General features: G+C 44.6%; 1 long non-coding RNA gene across 2 annotated transcripts in view; it reads left to right on the top strand.

The window, feature by feature from the left end:
- Positions 1 to 20,219, top strand: part of LOC122172276 (uncharacterized) — a 115,909-nt gene that overhangs the window by 79,709 nt on the left and 15,981 nt on the right. Inside the window, exon 4 of one of the 2 annotated variants that reach the window (XR_010600793.1) lies at positions 10,145 to 13,538. The exons of the other annotated variant lie outside the window; for it this stretch is intronic. This is a non-coding gene — a long non-coding RNA (uncharacterized LOC122172276). Of the gene's footprint in view, positions 1 to 10,144; positions 13,539 to 20,219 lie in introns of those variants that run through there. 2 annotated transcript variants of the gene reach the window in all.

The raw sequence follows: 20,219 nt of genomic DNA, 5'->3' as shown, positions 1-20,219 counted from the left end.
AGTGGGTGATGACAAGAAAGCAGTAACAGATGAAATGGCACATGTGAGCATAGCACATGTGTAGTAAAGTGGTCAGGAACACGCTTACAATACGACAGGCCAGGAACTTGCTGCTTTATTCCTCTACAGAACACAGTGGGGGAAACACAAAGTAACCGGCAGTAGCAGCGGTAGAGCATGGCTCCAACCCATAATACTCTGAGTAATCCAGTTAACCCCTTGATATCCACTTTACTATAGTATAATTATCTGTGGCCCTGCGCCTTGTGTAATCACTGGGTTGGTCTACAGTACACTGCAAGCAGGGGTGTGACTGCAGCATGTGTAGCCATACTTGAGCTAGATTAGTTCTGGCTAGTTTAAATAATGATAACAGTGGAGTCACAGCAGCATGGGATAGCCACTCAAATACATTCCCAGGCAGACTACATACATGCCTCCCTTGTTGCTGCACGTTCACTGCTATTGTAATTTATTCAAGCTAGCTAAATCAAGGTACGGGTACATTTGCTGCAGTCACACCTCTGATTGCAGTGTAGACATACCCATTTTTACAAGGGGAAAATGGGTGTAAAAGGCTCCATCATCAGAACTTTACAGCCACTTTGCACTGGTGTTAGGGTTGCTAACCTCCAGGAATGTCCTGGAGTCTCCAGGAATTAAAGATTAATCTTTACTTAAAGATTATCTCATTTGATGAAACCTCCCAGAATACATCCAACCCAAACTGGTGTAAGCAGAGTCTGAATGAGCTCTCCCCTAACATCTAGTGGTGAGCTGTGGAAAAAGACTTCAGGAGCTGATCTCGTTTGCATGGAAACACCCACCTTGCGTAGGTGCTCAGCATGATGGGATTGCTTGCCCAAATGATCACTTGTGGCTGGTGTTGGATCCCCAGTCTCCTTGTTATTGGGGCAGGAGTAATAAAGTGTTGTTATTCTTGTTGTGTGAACTGAGGGCAGCAGAACTGTACGTGGCATACCCCAATGGAGGGACTCACCCTCAACTGAACGGCACTCTCTAGACAGGGGACATGGGTTCCAAAGCCCAATGAGTTGAGAGAGAGTGGGGTAGGTGCTTGTACCTGATGTTGTGGCTCCTGTTAAGGGTTCTAGACACTTTGATCCCCCTGTAGTATAATAAAAATGTTAATTTAGACTTAACTGTGAGTCTTATCACTGATTCCTAGGTCTAAGTAGTAGACCTACTTTAGGACAGTGTCTCTATTGCAAGAGACTGCCCAGTATGCACCAGCAGTGAGGCTCCACTCACTGAGAGCTGTGTTAAGTGGGGGGTCCTGAAGACATCTTGGTGAGTGACCAGCAGGGTGGCTGGTGGAGAGGCGTGGCCAGCAGGGCAGCTGGTGGAGACATGTGGCAAGCGGCCAGCGGGGCGGCTGGGAGAGGCGTGGCTAGCAGGGCAGCTGGTGGAGACATGTGGCAAGCGGCCAGCGGGGCGGCTGGTGGAGAGATGCGGCCAGCAGGGTGGCTGATGGAAAGGGCCAGAGCAGAGCCCTGCAGAGAGGCATGGCAATTGGCCATTGGGGCGACAGGCAAGTGCCCGAACAGCAGAACATGTAAGGTGCCTTCTTACCCCTCTCCCCCACTTCCACACAGGGTGGGAGGTGAACTCTGCGGATGAACTTCTGAATTCTGGGGCTGCACTGGCCAAAGACAGCAACTGTGAGTGGAGTGCAGAGAAGGGATGGGCACGTTAAAGGGACTTCTGGGTTGCTGGAATTAAGAACCTTAGGGAAAAGGACACTGCCCAACTTACCTGGGGGTTGGTCTTTTGCTTATGGTTTAAGTTTATGAACCCTAGTTGCGGTGTTTTCCCAAATTAATGCTGAGTTACTTCCCTCCTTTTATTAAAAGGTTTTTTTGCCACACTCAGATTCTGTGCTTGCGAGAGGGGAAGTATTGCCTCTTAGAGGCGCCCCAGGGTGGTGTGTAATTGTCCCAGGTCACTGGGTGGGGGCTTACACCGGTTGTGTTGTATTGTTGAAAAGGAACCCCTAGATACTGAACCCGGCCCTTGTTGCTGCTGGCTCCACCTGGCAGAAGGGTTACACTGGCAATCCTAACTGGTGTAAATGGTTACACAAGATACAATGAGGGCAAAAACCCGTACAACTAACTAAGTCCCATCAAGGATTGCTGACAGAACAACTTACAAAAGGTGTGCATGGGACACAGTATGATGGAGATTGAATGGTGACATTCTCAAGCATTAATGTTGAGCTGATGAAGGATGCCACAATGGGTCAAGGCAGCAGGTAAAAGTGGCAGCAGCCACTCCCTGCTAACACAGGCCTCGGCAAAACTAGGTCTGACAGATGGCAGAGATTGCAAGGCAGCATTGCTTCTCATTGGCTACATGTGTTACAAACTTGCTCTCAGTTACACAGAAGTTCCTGTTTCACTGCCACGTGGCTGCTATTCTGACTTTAAGGCAGTTGCTAAGCAGAGAGGATTCCTTTATTCTCTGAAAAACAAAGGTGGGTGACTAAAGAAGGTGCTATGATGATACCTTTGGCATATAAGCAAATGCACAACTGCTTAAACAGTGTTCAGTTATGCCTGGCTCACCAGCAGAAATCAAAGTCTGTTTCCAATAATTATGTTCTATATGAAGTTAATAGTTAGCCTTCCTTCAGGTCCTGTTCAGGCCTAGAGTAATACCTTTTAGATGTGTGTTCATCACTTTCAGGACTGGGTTAGAATATAACAGCATGTTTGTCTTTTAGGAAATACCACTGACTTCTCCTGGGACAACATTGCATGTATTATAACACTTAATGGCAAAATCAGTATGTTATTTTCTTGCATTCTATTGATATTTGCCCTCTTTCCAAAGAATCCAAGCACAGAGAAAACTGTTTCACCTCCATTGAGGAAGCTTGCACTTTCTCCCAGCTAAGTCTCCACATCCACTTCTTTCCTTCTGTATCCACCACCTCTATTTTCATGGACTTGTGTCCATGAGCCAATTATGTCTCTAAAACAAGGAGGTCTCAGCTTTACTGAGTCCAGGCATCTCAGTTCCACAATCAGTCATCCATTGAGAGCACAAGTACATCATACCTGGAACTCTTGCATGACTGCAGAACGCAGCACCCTGCACAGTAAAGTCAAGAAATCCTTAATAACTGGTAAATGTTCTTGTATGTGAGCTGAAGGTGAAGATCGCTAGAGATGTTCTGATTCAATTAACAAAAAAGAAAATATACAGCTAAAGTTTTTAGAAAATGCTAAGGATAAAACAAGTGAAACCTCAGTTAAGTGCATCATAAGTTGCTTGAAGAATCAGAGAGATGCTGCTCTGTTCTCTAGCAGACCACAGAGTCTCTCAAAATAAATATTTTGTCCTGCATATTTCTTTTGCAGGGACTGAGCTGTGTACCATTATCCCAGGGGTCAGCAACCTTTCAGAAGTGGTGCGCTGAGTCTTCATTTATTCACTCTCATTTAAAGTTTCGCGTGCCAGTAATACATTTTAACGTTTTTAGAAGGTCTCTTTCTATAAGTCTATAATATATAACTAAACTATTGTTGTATGTAAAGTAAATAAGGTTTTTAAAATGTTTAAGAAGCTTCATTTAAAATTCAATTAAAATGCAGAGCCCCCCAGACCAGTGGCCAGGACCCCCGGGCAGTGTGAGTGTCACTGAAAATCAGCTTGCGTGCCGCCTTCGGCACGCGTGCCACAGGTTGCCTACCCCTGCATTATCCTATCTCCTGCTCGCTATTAAGAAGCCTTTTGTTATTAGAGCTGGTCAACATTTTCTGAATTTTGTGTTTTTGACAACAGTTTTCATCAAACTTTTGACTTTCATCAACACTTGTTTTCTTTCCTCACATAGCCACCCTCATATCACACAATGTAAAGATGTTTTTTCCTGAGAAACTTTTTAGCTATGATACAGCATTAAAACCTCTGACTGATTAAAGGTGTCCAAGTAATACAAAGTATTAAAAAGCAATCCCCAGGTTTGTTTACAATATAATTAAGGGTTTAAATTATAGAATCATGATGTTGCTAAACAATTTTTAACATGGATAAATAGAAAAATCCCATTGCTTCCTGTTCAAAAAAGTAAAGACAATCATTGACATGGAATGCCATAACCTAAGCTAATATTTGGTCATACTGCAGTTTTATTTTTTAGGAGTAAATTTGAAATGATGCGTGTTTGATCAGTGGTAGGCTGGATTGTCAGCTTCTGTAAATTGGCATCGCTCCACTGACTTCAATGGAGCTACGCTGTTTTACACCCGCTGGAGATCTGGCTCTCCTTCTGCATGGAACTCCATAGCAAAACCACCAGACTTGGAACACTGAATTTAGGGAAGTTTGCAGTTACCTGAATTATATGTATATCTAGTACATATATGATGCAGGAAAATCTAAAACTATAGATCTGTTATTTCTTTGTATTAGGTCAGATCATGTCCAGACATTCTGGAGAAGCACCGATAAGCTGAGTCGCTCTTGCTGAGAATCGGTACCTTTCTGACCTACCCTCCTTAATTGTTTCTTAGGGCTTGTCTACTCGGTGCTGCAATGCGCACTATGGGGGTGATTTCTAAAGCACGCTTACATATTGTGCACAGATTGTTCCATGAAGACTTGCTCATGCTTCCTGAAAGTTCCCTGGTGTGCTTTAGAAATCACCCCCCCGACACACACACACACACAGAGGATGCACTACTGCTCCATTAGACCAGCAGTTCTCAACCCATGGCCCAATTAGCGCGGCCCCCAGCTCACCTGTATGCTAAAGGCTGGCTGGAGTGTTGGGGACCGGAGGGGTCCAGGCTGCCCTGCCAACCAGTGTAGCAGGGGGAGGGATAGCTCAGTGTTTTGAGCATTGGCCTGCTAAACCCAGGGTTGTGAGTTCAATCCTTGAGGGGGCCACTTAGGGATCTGGGACAAAATCAGTACTTGGTCCTGCTAATGAAGGCAGGGGGCTGGACTCAATGACCTTTCGGGGTCCCTTCCAGTTCTAGGAGATAGGATATCTCCATTAATTTATTTTTATTTTTAATTTAGGGGTGGGGTCTGGGGCAGCCAGCTGGCACACCCTGTGAGCTCTGGGGTCCAGGTCTGGGGCAGCCTGTTGGCCTGCCCCATGAGCTCCAAGGTCCAGACCAGCCGGCCGGCCCTCCTCGCATGGCGTGTGTCCGGGACAGCTGCCCAGATGGCCCTGGTCCAGGGCAGCCACACGGTGGGCGTTTGGGGCAGGCAGCCAGGGTAAGCGCAGCCGGCATGCCCCATGGGGTCCAGGGCAGGCAGCCCTGTGCGGCAGGGGTCCACAGTCAGGTTCTGGGCTGCCGCTGCCCTGCCATCCGGCCCCTGTGGCCCAGGTAACACATTGTGGGCTACATATGCGTCCCACAATGTGTAATAAGTTGAGAACCACTGGTGTAGACAAAGCTGTAGCCTAATACATTCAGATAGGATCAATTTCCTGCACTCTGCTTCCTCCCAGTCTAAACCTTGATGCTGGCAGTAGAGCCCTCTTACTTTCCACTCCACACCTGCTATCCTTCTCTGAAGCCTGACCTCTCCTTAAACCCACCTGCGCTGTAGCATTCTAGAGCTGACACACAGCACATACACACTTCCCCTCAGTAGCTATGATCTCATCTCAGTGGTGATTACAGTTGCAATTACACTTCCACACCAGATCATACAGAGACTCTGTAGGAACTCAGATGATACAGCTTTCTGGACTAGTTACACTCCTTGAGTTGAATCAATAAGTGTAGCCTGGGGTAATAAAATAAGAAGCTTCTCTCTTTGTACAGTGGCAGAAAATAGCGAACAGACAGACAGTGAGTAATTCCCTTTGCCCTGCTTCTTGGACGTATCAGTTTATACTACGGCAATTCTGGGTTAGAGATGGAGCACTGTGTGTACTACCTACAGGTGAGGTGATCTGGAAGTACTTACATTGGGTCACTCCTTAAGCAACCAAGATCTTGAAGTAGAGTTACCAGAATGTTCATCTCCCTGGGGACAGTATTTACGACACAAAAATGGAAAACCCACCACCGGGCAAAAACCAGATCAGCTTCACAAAGAGTCCAAACTGAGAACTATCTAATGGTTAGACCCCAGTTCTTGGGTGGGCGTTAAACAGTAATGGATGAAGAGATGCTATTTTACATGACATGCGCCCTTAAAGGAGATTCCCAGGTCCTATTAAAATAATCCATCAACTGATAATTAAGTGGGAATAATGCCAGGTAGGTGTTTTAAAGGCACCATTTGCGTGTGTGCATGCAGAAGTGAAGAGCGATTCAGATAATGATACTGGTATGAGAATGCTGCTGCAGTCCATTAGATGGAGGTGTTATATTAATATACAGCTATAATCCAGTAAGCACATAAGCTTCTGTGGATTTAAAAGAGAATATCTTCAGGGTTTTCATAATAAATTTAATACTTCAAAGAGACATTGCCTAATGGCATTCAGATATTATAGGGCTCATGCTTCCCTACAGGAAATCAATTAAAGTTGAAGCTTATTGATTTTAACCCATTTCTTCATAGTTAAACCCTGACTTTGAACTCCCTTTAGAAAAAACCCTGATCTATTCTTTTACATGACTGAGGTAGAAATAATTTCTAAATCAGATCAGATGAAGAAAGGAAATGTTAATTTAGTGGTTTTTCTCAATTTTAAAAATCAACATTCCATGTAACTTCCTGTAGGTGAGGAACTATTATAGAAAGACTGAAAAGCTGGAGATGTATATCATTTTGTACATGTATAACTTATAGGTCTTAAAAGGGACTTTGGTGGTGCATAGCCCTGCTGTTGGTCCTCTGAACAATGATGACTTAATCATGGTCTACAAGTACCTACCTGGGGAGAAGATATCTGACAGCAGTGGGTTCCTTCATCTAGCAGACAAAGGTATAAACAAGACCCCGTGACTGGAAGCAGAAGCTAGATACATTCAGGCTAGAGAGAAGGCACACATTTTAAACAGTGGGGGTGATTAACTATTAACTTACCTGTGGTGGATATGGTGGATTCACAGTCACTTGAAGGCTTTAAATCAAGACACGACATCTTTTTAAAAGATGGTTTAGCTCAACTACAAGATATGGGCTTGGTGTAGGAATCATTGGGTAAAATTCTTTGGCCCGTGTTACGCAGAAAATCAGCTTAGCTGATCATAATTGTCACATCTGGACTTAAAAGCTATGAATCTGTACTTTCCAACCCACATAAAGTAAAACCTATGGAATTTGCACAACCATATTGAAACAAATCTCATATTTAATTGATTTGATTTATAATAACTTTGTAGTGTGTAGACTTTGGGAAATAACCATTACAGACTAGTAATATCCAATATGCCACACTGATGAGTGCTCAGTATAAAAGGACAAAATTATTAATATATTATTTTTGATAAATATTTGATCATAACACAGTTCCAGTAAATAGTATCAGTGGCCAGGGATGATTAAGTTACCTGTGAGGAAGCAAGTATAACATAATATTGTTTAAATAATCAGTGTAATAAAAAAGGTATATGTATAATCTATGCTTACAGAAAGCTATAGGATGTGCCATGACAGGGGGCACTATAGAAATTAAAATAATAGTAGCAGCACTGAACCCAGGTCCTTTCGTCCTGTGCGGAGCATAATGCAGCTAGCAGGTAGAGATGCAGAGTAAAGATGATTTAAAACCAAGCTTCTACTCTCCTGTCCTTGGGCAGGTGTGGGATGTTCACTCCCCAGCATAATTTAGAGCAGCTTCAGGGCTGCTCTAATTTACATCAATAGATATGGTCCACTAAGAGCTGTTTTGCCAGCTGTGCTCCAGACACACCTCATTTCACCTCCAACATACCTCCTTTAGGGGACAGACTGGGAGTAGATGAGAGATTTTTTTGCACTTGTGGAGCAGGGACTGAGAATCTGTGCCAATAATCCTCCAACTCTGGAAACAAAATCAGCACTGGAAATAAAATCCCAGAAGTCATTACTTGTCTTGCTTCTGATACGAAAAGATAAAATAGAGCTCTGTTTAAAAAATACACATACAAAATAGACACTATATTTTCATTTTCAAAATTATGAAAAGAATAGAACATGAATTCTCTTCTGTAAACCTGACAAAATATTATTTTTCTTGTGAAGATTAGTATGTAATATAATATCACCAGTAAACGTCAGAGTAAGTGTAATTAGATGTAACTGTAATGTTCCATAGCTATGAAAAATGTTCCAAATACACATTAGTAATGAGAAAAACTAAAGCTTCAGAATATTTTTTCCCAGTGTGACAGACCCAGACCAGTGGGGTACAGGAGTCTGGTAGAGGACAAATATACTGGTCACTGGATGAGTAGTTTTCTGTTCCCTGAGTGACCAGAGAAGGGGCTGTACCAGGGTAATCAGGAACCTGCTAGAATCAGTTAAGGTAGGCAGGCTAATTAGGACACCTGGATCCAATTAAGAAGAAGCTGCTAGAATCAATTAAGGCAGGCTAATCAGGGCACCTGGGTTTTAAAAGGAGCTCACTTCAGTTTGTGGTGTGAGTGTGAGGAGCTGGGAGTAAGAGGTGTAAGGAGTTAAGAGTGAGAGGGTGTGCTGCTGGAGGACTGAGGAGCACAAGTGTTATCAGACACCAGGAGGAAGGTCCTGTGGTGAGAATAAGGAAGGTGTTTGTAGGAGGCCATGGGCCTGGGCTGGAACCTGGAATAGAGGGTGGGCCTGGGTTCCCCCCAAACTTCCCGATTGACCTGGACTGTGGGTTCTTCCAGAGGGGAAGGTCTCTGGGCTGTTCCCCAACCCACATGGTGAATCTCTGAAGCAAGAAAATCCACCAATAAGCGCAGGACCCACCAAGATAGAGGAGGAACTTTGTCACACCAGTGATTAAGTTATTTAATCCTTATAGTACAAACATGCTATATGTTAGTGTAAAGGAAATATATGCATTGAGTAGTGTTGTAATGTACATTATGTTCAATGTAGTGACACTATATTTTGTACTTGCAGTGGCTCTTTCATTCAGGGATCCCAAAACATTTTGCAAAGAAGAATTAAGTATTCTGGTATTCCTGAGAGGTAGGGATTGGATTGGTGCCTAAAGTTAGATCTCTAAGTTCTTATTATGGCACCTAAATGTAATAATAATTAGGGACCTACCAAATTCGTGGTCCATTTTGGTCAATTTGACGGTCATAGGATTTTAAAAATTGTAACTGTCATGATTTCAGCTATTTAAATCTGAAATTTCACGGTGCTGTAATTTTAGGGGTCCTGACCCAAAAAGGAGTTGTGAGGGGGTTGCAAGATTATTGTAGGGGGTTGTGGTATTGCCACCCTTACTTCTGCGCTGCTGCAGGTGGCGGCACTGCCTTCACAGCTGGGCAGCTGGAGAGCGACAGCTGCTGGCCAGGAGCCCAGCTCTGAAGGCAGAGCCTCTGCCAGTTGCAGGGCGGTCGCAAGGTTATTTTAGGGGGGTCCTGGTATTGCCACCTTTACTTGTGTACTGCTGCCTACAGAGCTGGGCCCTCAGTCAGGAGGGGCGTATAATGCATACAATGGAGGGGGGTATAATACATACAAGATGAGTTTGTTGAATTGGCCCAGCTTTGTAAGTTGGTTTTTGGATTTTATCATTTTAATTGGGCATAAGGGAAGTGGGGGGGGGGGGGGAAATGACAGGAGTAGGGGATGAGTAAGGGAGCAGGAAAAGAAAGGGGAAGAGGGACTATCACAGTAGTTTCACTGCATCAGATCTCTGGAGGTGCCTGAAGAAGAACTAAACAGAAAATGATGACATCACGAAAGGGTTAAGGTGGCAAACAGGAACCCTCTCGTGACGGCATTCTTGGCAGAAACAACAATTCAGAGGACATGAAAGAGGAGCCACTGGGTTCTCCATTGCTCCTGGGTGCTCTGCAAAGGACTGTGACAGATGCAGCTGCCCCTAAACAGCCAGGGAGGCTTTTGTCTCATCATTTTGTGAGCAGGCCCTCATGTTTTTGCAGGTTGCAGTCTATGACAACCCTAGAATCTTCGCAGGTGTGTACAATACTCAGAAGCAAGGCTGCCCTAATTTGTTTCTTCTTTGGATCTTGTTTCTGCCATGCTTTGTCTTTAACAGTGCTGCCTGCCCGAAAAAAGGAGCCCTGCAGTGGAGTGATCAAGTTTCTACTGCCTGAGGTGCATTCAGAGACCAGCTGCCTTGAGAAGACTGGAACCTCTCTACATACTTGCCTACAATGGGAAATTGAAATGCCTGAGATTTTCCTCTTGAGTGCTCTCCTCCCCCTCTTGCGCTCCCCCCAACCCTTGCAGGATTCCGCCTGCCATATGGAGCAAATTATTTAAAGGGAGGAAATAATATACCTATGTGCAGATCTGATTATATTTTCCCAGTTAAAATATGTGCTATTTATTTACAAACACATCTAATGTAGCAATGCATATAGATTCATGGATTCATAAGACCAGAAAGGACCATTATGATCATCCAGTTGCCCTTTCTGCATAACACAGGCCACTGAATTTAACCCTCTGACTCCCAAATTTAATTTAGATGAATCTAGACAAAAGTGAATTCAGAATCAAGGACTTAAGAAATAGCCTTGAAGTCGCTTAATGAGGCAGGCCCCATATCTCCCTCTTTCTGGGTTCACCATCACTTCCCACTGCATCACCCCTGGCTGAATGTCATGAGATGAGTGTGTCTCTGAGAGAGTATTGTGTGCCCCACATGCCTGAATCTCAGTTCAAAAGGCTGAGGTTAGGGGAGGACAGACATATGCCTGGATGATGGAATGAAAAGCAAACTGTAGTTGTACAAATCATTTAATAGAAAGGAAGGATTTTTTTCATAATTTATTAAGGAAAACATTAATTGCCTGAGCTGCCACAAAGAAGAAATTCAATTAAAAACCCTGTTCCCTTTAAGAAAAAAAAATGAGGAAAATTCTCCCCCCTTCCTTTACAAAGTAAATTACCACATTCTAGCAAAGCCACCCAAGGAAAGAGGCCATCCACTGGTAATTTACTAAGGCCTGGTCTACACTGGGGGGTATCGATCTAAGATACGCAACTTCAGCTACGAGAATAGCGTAGCTGAAGTCGACGTATCTTAGATCGACTTAGAATTATTTACTTCGCATCCTCATGGCGGGATCAATGGCCGCGGCTCCCCCGTTGACTTTGCTTCTGCCTCTCGCCAAGCTGGAGTTCAGCAGTCAACGGGAGAGTGATCGGGGATTGATTGATCATGTCTACACTACACGTGATAAATCAATTTCCCATAGATCGATCGCTACCCTCCAATCTAGCGGGTAGTGTAGACATACCCTAAGAGTCTCCAGTCCTTTGGGCTTCTGCTTAGAAGCGGTATAGGTTGTGTCTGGACCCTGTGCAGGCATCACCTTACCCTGTGAAAGTCCCAGGCCCTTGCATCACCTTACCCTGTGAAAGTCCCAGTCCCTGCGCTCTGAGGTTCCTCGGGAACAGCCGGGAGAAGACAAGAACATAATCCTTCCCCTCTCTCCCTATATTGGGCAGCAGAATTGGCTGGCCTCAATGAGGATCATGCACCTTGCATGCTCTCCTTCCACTGGGGAGTGCCACAGTCACTCCTGGAACAGTGCAGCTCCATCACTGCTTGTGCAGGCTGGTGTCTTTTTAGCACAACTGAACCTATGGGGAGAAAAATCCACAGAAGAAGCAGAGACCTGCTCAGAACGTTTCTGACAAAATGAAATGTCATCGAATCTCTAGGGGGAGAGAGAGAGAGACAGGCAGACAGACATGGTTCTTTCTCACAATCTATAGCTGGGTGGGTAGGACACTGGGGTGGGAGACTTAGGGTCACGTTCCGGCTCTACCTGATTCAGAACAATTTTTCAACCCAGATCACTTTGAATTAGACAGCTTAAGGGCTTGAACCTGGGTCTTCTACATCCCAGCCCCCTAGGGGTGGTGAGTTGTATGGGCCCGTGGTACCTGTGCTCCAGGGATATTCAGAGCACAGGAGCCTGGTTTCACCAATGTTCGGTGCCGGGTCTCTCCCCTGGCCCTGCACACCTCCCTGGAGCATCTCCCGGCCCCACCTGCCACCCCCGGGCGATTTAAAAGGACCTGGGGCCCCCCGCCACCACCAGCGGCAGTGCAGCGGGGCTAAAGTGGCTTCCTGCCTGCCCTCGCTCTGCATGGCATGCCACTCCTGGAAGCGGCTGGTACATCCCTGTAGCCCTTGGGGAGGTGTGTCTCTGCGCGCTGCCCCCACCCCAGGCGCCGAATCTGCCATTGGAACTGTGTCCAATGGGAGCTTTGGGGGCGGTGCCTGTGGGCAGCGGCGCGTGGAGACCCCCGCCCCCCCACGTAGGAGCCACTGCCAGAGGCATGTGCGGGTTGCTTTCGGGAGCCGCCCGAGGTAAGAGCTGCACCCCTCATCCCTCTCACACCCCAACCTCCTGCCCCAGCCCAGAGCCTGCACTCAAACTCCCTCCCAGAGCCTGCCCCCAGCACCTCCTCCTGTACCCCAACCTCCTGCCCCAGCCCAGAGCCCACACCCAAACTCACTCCCAGAGCCCACCCCCAGCACTCCCTCCTGTACCCCAACCTCCTGCCCCAGCCCAGAGCGCACACCCAAACTACCTCCCATAGCCTGAACCCCCTCCTGCATCCAAACTCCCTTCCAGAGCCTTCACCCCAAACCCCCTCCCGCACCCAAACTCCCTCCCAGAGCCCGCACCCCTTTCTTCACCCCAACCCCCGGCCCCAGCCCAGAGCCTATACCCAGCACCCAAACTCCCTTCCAGAGCCTTAGGCTGGGGTGGGGGGGCAGGACTTGGACCCATTCTGGGCACCACCAAAAATTATACAAACCTGCAGCCCCCCTAAACAAACTGTGTACACACACCCATTTCCTGAATTGGAAAGCTCAGGTTTTGATCTGAAGATAGATATGTTGACACCATTCCATTTTTGAATGGTTTTGTTTCATTCTAATGCAGAACAAAAAACAGATCTGCAAACTGTGGTAGTTGCTGCAACGTGCAATTATCACATCCAATCTGCTGTAAGCATGCCATTCAGTAGTGTTGTCAGTACATGACCCTAATAAAAATCCTCACAACCCTGTCTTCCCCAAATCTAATCAAGCAATCAGGGCTAGATTAAGGCATTGGAATTATAAATCCATGCCTGGGGCCCCAGGTCCTTTAGTCACTTGATGAGATTAGAATCGCAGTTTTCATTTTTAAAAAATTTGTTTCCATTCTTTATCGATGCGAAGACAAGCTTGAAAATGAGGCCTATGCATATCTGAGGTCTGTCTGAGTCTGCTGAGAGCCGGAAACAATAACTCCAAGAGATGTGAACTTCCTCACTGATCATAATTACAGCTGTTCTAAGGAGAAGCAGGGCCATGGTGTTGGGATGGGACCATGGCATCGGCATGTGCCAAGATGCTGTCAGTGCCTTATGTAGACCTGCATGTAATTATCAACTTCCACTTTCAGACTCATTAAACCATGTTCCCCAACAAACACAAGAACATTATTTTTCTTATCCTGACTGAAGTAGTTTGGGCCCACACTGAAAACCCAGGGCCCAAATACTCCTGAACTTTAAAAAAATTCATAGTTCAGGCCCATCTTCAGCCTGAGGGTACCAGGACTGAAATATCAGGGCTCCTGAGACAAAAGTAGGAAGGAAAATGTCAGACACAAAGGAGGGCACAAAATCTACAACTAAGGCTGTTCTAGGGTGTTTTCATACAAAGGCCATGACAGTAGAGAACAAGTGCCCCAAGAAGCTCGCCTCTGCTAGCTCCTCCAAAAGTGGCGGTGAGATGAACACTGCTGCTGCTAAGAGCCAACATATACCGGTACGTGTTTGAGCTGCTGTATGTACCTAAATGCTCATCAGCTTACCGGTCAAATTGCTATCTGGGAGAGAAGGTTTTGGAATAAACAGGTGAATTTTATTTAGGGGGAAGAAAGCTGTTGGATTCTAAAGGCCAGACTTCTTCTAAACTCATGAAAACCGATTAATGTGATTTGTGGTTTGACCGTGATTCCTTCTTACATTGATCAGAAGCCAGGTGCAGTGCCAACTTGTTCTTATAAACAAGAAGGTTGGAGGATTTATTACTTTCTAGACAAAGCTCTTCAAGCAGCTGAACGGTTAACGATTATGCACGCTGCCTTTTTTTTTCTGCTCTTCAAATTCCTCATTCATAATGTATGAGTGATGTCATTAAAAAGCAACATATTGGCTGATACCATCACAGCTGCTAACTAAACTCTAACACTTCGTAGCAAGGAATAACGTTACTTTTGAGTTACATATGTGCTCAGAAAGGGAGAGAAACAGCCTTGTAGAGGTGAGTAGTAAAGTGGAAGATGTTTAATGTCATGGAAAAGGCTTCGCAAAGAGAGTTCTGAGAATGTATAAAAAAATTAATCCCCCGTCGCTATCTACCCTTTCCCCCTTTCTCTATCACAATAAGGCAGAGTATCCCCCGCCCCCCAAATCAATATCACATTAACTTCCCTTAATAAAAAAGATTAGCCCATGCAATGAACAGGAAACTTCATCTCCCTCTGCAGAATTTTAAACTCTCCAGTCCCTGACTGTTTAGAAACATAATTATGATTATTTTAAGCCAAGATGGAATGCCTTGGTCTTATCAAATGGAAAGGAAGATTGTCTTAAGGCTTCCAGACTTAAGCTCCTAGGTTTGGTGTTTTCATTGCTTAACTATACTGGGGCTGATCTGGTTAAACAGATTAAATGAATGTGTATTTAACCTGACAAAAAGAAACTCTTTCAGATGAAAAAGGCACTTTCCATTTTTCATGGGTTGTCTGAATCTTTACAAGCTTTGCTCCTACATTTTTCTTTTACATTTATCGATAGAAGAATGAAAGGAGCCTGTAGCATAAAGCTGGCTTTTAATTTCCAAATATCTTATTTCTTATCCTATGCTGAGATAGCTGCTTAGTCTTTAGAAGTCATCTCACATAGCTTTGTTCCATTGCATGACTTTGTTTCAGGAGTGGGGAGGAGGGGGAAAGGGGAAATGGCTGAGTCCAAACTGATATGAAAAATAAATCACCTCTCTATGAAAGAGAGGGCATTCCCTCCGGGCATGTAGCAATAACTCCTCCTGCAGCCATCTAAGCCCAAGCTGGCTTGCCTGTTTAACCATGCCGAACCCAAACTTGCAAAGATAGGTACCACTAAGAAATGAGGGCCTGATTTATCTTCCCTCTTTCATTGGTTTTGCATCACTGTGACCCCACTGCTGTCAGTGGAAGTGTTGCTGGTTTATGCTGGTGTGAAAGGAGAACAAGGCCCCGAGAGTTCATTATTCTTAAACTTTGAATCAAGTAGCTAAGATGGGATGAAAGGATCCCTTTATGTTAGAAATTCATAGTTCATTTTCAGTTTCATACATGAAACAAAGCAGTAACATGGTCCTCTTCAAAAATCTTGTTTTAAGGTTTTAATTGTGTCTCAGAGGAATAAAGAAGGTTTGTTGCCCCCCTCCCCCCTCAGTAACAGCTTGGTTTGCATTGGCATCACTCATGGCCTTTTTTATAGTTCATTGTTGATACGTGCAAAGTAATGCACACTGGAAAAAATAATCCCAACCATACATAAATTAGATGGGGCCTAATTTAGCCATTACCACTCAAGAAAGAGATCTTGGAGTCATTGTGCAGCAGCGGTCAAAAAAGCGAACAGAATGTTAGGAACCATTAGGAAAGGGATAGATGATAAGACAGAAAATATCGTAATGCCACTATATAAAACCATGATATATCCACACCTTAAATACTAAGTTCTCATCTCCCCATCTCAAAAAAGATGCATTGGAATTGGAAAAGGTACAGAGAAGGGCAACAAAAACGAATAGGGGTATGGAACCGATTCTAGGATTCTCTGCATGTGGCTGGAAGGCTTTCCTGCTGAATCACCCTGACATGCAGTGCCTGAACACTGTCAGAATCAGAGCCTGCAACAGTGACTCTCTGGGCAACGCACTGAGTGCAGGTGGCCTGTAGGAGGCTGCCTGATTGGCTACCTTGCCTGATTGGTTGGGAGAGTTGGAAGACTGACTGGCTCTTGAACCCAGCAGCAGCTGTGATGGTGCTAGGGTGACCAGATGTCCCGATATTATAGGGCCAGTCCCGATATTTGGGGCTTTTTCTCATATAGGTGCCTATTACCCCCCACCCCCTGTCCTGATTTTTCACCCTTGCTCTCTGGTCACCCTAGATGGTGCCTATGTCTGCTTGTTCCCAGCCCTACCTCACTCCAGGTCACCAGGTCCTGCCCCTTGGCTCTGATTCCTATCTTTTAACTTTGGCTCTGCTCTTTGGCTTTGACACCTAGCCTCTGACCCTGATTCTAGGCTCTGATTCTTGGTTCTTGCTCTAACCATGAGGCCTGACCACCTATGTTCTGGTCACTGACAAACTGCTCTGAGGTTAGATGAGGTGTATTCGGTTAGCTTGAAACTAGGTGTAATAAGGGCCAATTTTTCAAAAGTGCTTAGGACCTGGCATTTCTGGGCCCAGTATGCCAAGGTCTTTTGAAAATCAGGCCCCAGAAACATGCATACATTTTGTACATTCTTTGGAGTAGGTAGGAACCCTGCCTGCTTCCATCCATATCTGTATTGCAGGGGGAGATCATAGGAGCACAAGTCCCACGGACTTTGTTACCTTTTGATGCTTTTGAAAAATCTCATCCTTAATCTCTAACTTCTTTAAAAGAATGTAGAAGAGTTTTGCATTCTATAATGTGCACTAACACCCCCTCCCACAATTTCACTTTGAAAACATTATTTTGGAATGCTTATTAAGAATAATGCACAGTAAATACTCGTGTGGATTTAGCTTTTTAAGGTAAAAAGCATTAGAAACCCATACACTTTCTTGCACTCATGTTTTTAAAAAAATGAACAAATGCACTCAAAAGACAAAACATATTGCTCTTGTGCTGTGCCTTTTGAATACCATATTTTCATCTAGAGTGAATCTTTTCCAGCCAAATTCTAAATCCCCTGAAACCTGGAAATTCTGATGTGTCTTCTCTGTAGTTTAGCTGTACCAATGGACGCCACTGTGAAAATATTGTTACCTTTACTCACTGTGAGTCCTGCCTTCTCCTTTCTTACATTCAGGTCAGCATAAGAAGAGCTTGAAATGTAAAACACATTCCTGTGTGACAATGAAAGAAAAATCACTTAGAAATTGAAGTTACTCACTCAAACAAGTCAGACTGACAAATTGCCTCTGCTGTTTCAATTCATCCACATAATGGATCCTCCATTCCCTGGCCAGTTATAGAAGAATAATTATCTCTTCCAGATCGACTGCCATGGCTTCATCATAAATCAATTCCTTCCTGTCCCTCCCTCCCCATTTTTATCACTGTAGCATTCCCATAAAACTTTCTATGTCCAGCTTTTTAATTGACTATGAATCTGATGACAAAAGTGAAACCAAAGACCTTCATGAACTTCAGTGCCGATTCATTGTTCAACCAAATGCCTTAACTCATGATATACCTGACCAAGTTAATGGGCGTATTTCTCGCTCACAAGTTCACGGAGCTTGGAACAGAAAAAGCTGGATACTGTACTTACGAGAATCTATCAGATAAGCAAGGCTGCTAAAGCTCAGATCTGCAGCGAGAAGTTCCAGCCCTTTGAAAATCTCAAACATCCTGGGGGGTCATTGTAAGAGTCCCAGTGGAATTACTTATGTTCTTAAAAGTAAGCACGAGTTGATTCTTTGCTGGCTTGAGCCCTTATATTGGGCATTGTGTGCAGCCAGGTTTTAGACGCTGTTGCCCCAAATGTGCCTGTTCCAAAGCCCATTGAAGTCAGTGGAAACAAACCTATTGACTTTAGATCAGGCTCAATATAGTTACCTGAGGAATTGGAAGAAACTCACAACCATCAGGAAGGAAAAAAACCAACCCAAACCTGTGAGGTCACCTTGTCCATGCCCTCCACAGTCAATGCAATATTGTGCCTCATGCTATGTTCTTCAATGTGTTGTGTAGCTTAAGGGTCTGGCTACATTATAGCTTAAGTCAAATCAACATAATTTACGTCACTCAGGGGTGTGAATTAGCCATCCCACTGAGCAACGTAACTTCTGCCAATTTAAGCACTGGTGTGAACAGCGCTATGTCAGAGGGAGAGCATCTCCTGCCAACACAGCTACTGCCGCTTGTGGGAGCTGGAGGAATTAAGCTGATGGGAGACCTCTCTCCTAGGGCCAAAGCCTCAGTCTGGGAGAGCTACCACTGAGCTCCATTGGGATTTGGACTCGAGGCGCGCCTTGTTTGCATTGCACAGTATTTTAGTTAATGGTGAAATGCTGTTACTTTCTGGCCTGATTGGCAGAATTGAAAAAGCCTTTTAACAGGAAGGCAAGGGAATAGAGAGAGGAGTCAAAAGGAGAATGAAAGAAGACTCCAGCTCCATTTATCGTGTCTTGGATTGGTCATTTTTGACCCAGCACTAGCTATTTCCAGAGGGTGTGGCCGGAGGGTCCAATCAGGTGGCGTTCCTTAATTTCCTTCAAGAGCGTTCAGAATGAGTGTAGGCTCTGGGGGATATTCAAAGGATGCTGAAAATAGGCAGATAGAAAACAGCACATTGAGGCTGCACACAATAGTACAGCTGCCTACAGCAGCGTGATGATGAATTTAGTGATGTTATTTGCAAGTTTTTGTGATACATTCCTCTGTTCGTCAAGCTTCTGAAATACATATTTTGTGCTCTCTTTTTCTCTCCTCCTGCCTGGTTTAATTAGCTGTCTGCTGCGAGAAAAGCAGATAGATTAATTATGCTTGCAGCAAAGGCACAGATAGGTATGCTGTTATTTTTCTTTGGCTCCCAGACAGTTATTCTAACCTCTGAGTGGTGCAATAAGGATAAATCACTAAGGTGTGGAACCCATCCATGCTCCTTCCCTTGATTGGATCTGCTTGCTTGTTCCACAAAAGAGAACAAACAGTTTAGCTTTAGGCTTGACCGGTCAAAGTACTCAAGCTGTAGAGTAGCAATAGTGATTATGATATTTTTGACAGGTGTCAGAGTAGCAGCATTGTTAGTCTGTATCCGTAAAAAGAACAGGAGTACTTGTGGCACCTTAGAGACTAACAAATGTATTTGCGCATAAGCTTTCATGGACTACAGCCCACTTCATCAGATGCATAGAATGGAACATATAATAAGTGTGTATATATATACATACAGAGAAGATGCCATACCAGCTCTAAGAGGCTAATTAATTAAGATGACCTGTTATCAGCAGGAAAAAAACTTTTGTAGTGATGATCAAGATGGTCAATTACAGACAGTTGACAAGAGGTGTAAGGATAGTTATATAAGGGAAAAGATTCAAGTAGTGTAATGACTCAGCCATTCCCAGTCTCTGTTCAAGCCAGAGTTAATGGTATCTAATTTGCTTATGCTCAAATAAATTTCTTATTTTCTAAGATGCCACAAGTACTCCTGTTCTTTTTATGATATTTTGCTATGTTCTTGAACCTCCCGAGGCATCAGAACTGTCTGGATTTTCACTTTCTATTTTAGTTACCTGGCCACATTCCCTGCCCCTTCCATTGCATGTTAACCTTTCGGCCAGTATGTATAGGATGGGTGCCTCCTAAAGCTTCCCTGCCAGAGCAGTTGAATTGATTTCTCGTCAAGGTCTTCTTCCCCAGACATTTGTAATTGCCCACCACCACTGACCACTAACATCCCAGCGTAGTCCTCCTTTCTCCTTCCCTTATTGCTAGCACACTTGAATTACAGCACATGCTCTTGGCAGAGTTGCCTTGTTTCAATCTGCTTTTCACACTGTTGGCCTGAGTGTTTCTACTGCAGCACCATAGTCTCTGTCCTGTCTCACCCCTCTAGGGTCTAATCCTGCCATCCTCTCTCAAGCAAATCTCCCACGAAAGCTGTGGGGGTTTTGCCTGGGTAAGAATGGCCCTACGCAGAGCTGGGATCTGGATTTGAGAGGATCAGACCCAGAGTTTGTTTATCACTATTCCCATCTCTACAACTGGCCAAAGTCAAGAGCTGACCCTTCCCAAGCTGTCTAGGTCTTGGATTTGTTCAGGCCTGTTCCTAGCTCCAGGACATTTGTGTATAAACAGAAGTTCTCATTTTACCC

Source organism: Chrysemys picta, chromosome 4, assembly GCF_011386835.1.
Source record: "Chrysemys picta bellii isolate R12L10 chromosome 4, ASM1138683v2, whole genome shotgun sequence".
NCBI classification, from domain to species: domain Eukaryota; kingdom Metazoa; phylum Chordata; order Testudines; family Emydidae; genus Chrysemys; species Chrysemys picta.
Note: the sequence above shows the minus strand (reverse complement) of the source record. Positions and strands in the feature narration are given on the sequence as shown.